This window comes from Pteropus vampyrus, unplaced genomic scaffold, assembly GCF_000151845.1.
Source record: "Pteropus vampyrus isolate Shadow unplaced genomic scaffold, Pvam_2.0 Scaffold533, whole genome shotgun sequence".
NCBI classification, from domain to species: Eukaryota; Metazoa; Chordata; class Mammalia; order Chiroptera; family Pteropodidae; genus Pteropus; species Pteropus vampyrus.
This window is the reverse complement of record NW_011889314.1, coordinates 77,155-79,464: the sequence shown is the minus strand read 5'-3', so window position 1 is coordinate 79,464 and position 2,310 is coordinate 77,155.

Genomic DNA, 2,310 nt, shown 5'->3' with positions numbered 1-2,310 from the left:
TTTTTATTTAAAAAACAAGCATAGCCCCTGAAAAAAAATATTAACCGAGTTGATTACAAATTCCAGTTCTTCCCATCCTGATCCATACACTGGATCATTCACTAGTTTAATATTTAATAATTAAAAAGAGCATTTATGGTAAATATGTCTGCATGTAATTTCAACAAAAACTGCATGGTAGAAAAACAAACAACAAAGTCTAATTAGCCATTTAGCTGAATAGTTTACCTGGATGAGGCGCTATTATATGGAATACCAAAGTCACTGTAATGCAAAAAAAAATTAACCGTGAGTTATGATAAATAATTTTCTAAAATATATGATCTTCTGAGATTCACTAAGAACTACTTTGCAGTAGTAGTTGATCAGAAATAGTTGCAATGATCAGAGGTGGGAACAAAGACAGAACATATCCAAATTGCATTCCCAATATGTGCACCTTTATTGTAAGACTTATCAAATGCAGGGAAATATGTCCTTATAAGTCTCTCTCATTAAAACAGGGTTCTCATCAAGTATGCTTTACTCCTCTACATGAGATATTGGGCAATCTCTAGAAACATTTTTGATTGTCACCACTGGGGCGAGAAGTGGGAGAAGGAGAAAGGTCATTACTGGCATCGAATGAGTAGAAGGGAAAGGTGGTGCTAAACATTCTTCAATGCCCAGGATGACAGTACAGCCACCCTAAACAAAGATTTACCCAACTGCAAATAGTTCCAAACCTGAGAAGCCCCGCATTAAGATTATCCAGGGAAATATCAGATTATTTTTTTACATTATTCTATTCCCTCATGTTCCCCAGCACCATTCTCAACACATGCTGTGCCTCTAATTACTGTTTGTTGGAGGGGTGAAAGAATTTGTTAGATAGATGGATGGAAAAATAGATAAATAGATGAATAAAAGGATAGATGTATAAGCGGATTGAGGAAAGGAAGGATGATGAATAGTGAACAGATAAAAGATGTATGAGAAAGGAGCAAAAAGGAAAGATATCTAAACAATTGCTAACTCTTCATTTTTGGAAACACTATGAGCCAATAAGGACCACACTCCATACAAATGTAAACTTCATGGAAGAATTTATTATCTCTACACAAACAAGTTGATGATTTACTTAATTTATTCCCCAATTTCATAGGTAAAATTAGAAATTTCCTAGGCACCCAAACAATATATTTAGGAAATAATATACTAATGTTCCCAAGGGTTAGACAATAAGAAATAAAGTTTTTTATATTTTTATGTAAATTATTTGTTCCAAACACTTTTGGGGAATAGCAGCTAACACAATATAGGTATTTAATCAACTGGGAGTTTTGACAGCATTAACACCAAATAAATTTGAAACCTGGGATGGTTTGAGTATAATAAACCTACAGGAGATACATCAGAAGAAAGTATTAGACAAGAAAACAGGAAAAATAGGGAGTCTGGAAATGGGTCCAATAACCTCAAAAGGGAAAAAAAAAAAAAAGAACTGATTACCAGAAGATTAACATGTATATCCTAGTGTCTTCAGAGTTTGAAAAGCAAATGTTGCTCCTACTTGAATACACAAAACCAGACAAAGGCATCCAACCGCCCCTGAAAGAGTGAATGATAGGAACCATTTTTTACTCTGAGAAAACTGAGAATGTCCTATAAGAACAGTTTGAATCTTTTGATCTCCAGGACTTTGGTCAACCACCATATTTTTCTTAATTAAAGACTATTAAGGGTTAGGGTTAGGATTAGGATTAGAGTTAGGGTTAGGGTTAAAAAAAAAAAAAAGACCATTAAAGTGGCTCTTTAACATTTATTCTAAACATCATAATTTCTTCTGTAGATTTAAAAATGGATTTGGTCAACTCCCAAAAGAGATTCACATTCATTTTAGTTTATAGTTGAGAAATGGCATCCTACTAATAAACCCATAGAAATTAACCAGTCAGTATGTAAGTGAATTTCTGGTCAGCACATAAAATATATCAGTGGCATATCTAAATCATAGCTAGGATATACTATTTGAGAATTCAGTATCCCTCTTGTTTGGCCATTTCTATGCTTTATCAGATTGACAGTTCAAAACTTATATCTTGTTTCCAGTTGAGCTTTCTGTATTTTAAGCCAATATCTACTTGTCAGTTGCTCTGTGAAAGTAAAATGTAGATGGTATCAAGAACACTTATAAATAAATCCTTATTGTACTTGAATGAATAAACAAATTAAATTGACCCTTTCATTTACTGTTTTTCTTACGATCAATATTTAGATGACTGGATTCTTAAATTTGGTGTTTTCTCTGAAACTTACTATATCTATTGG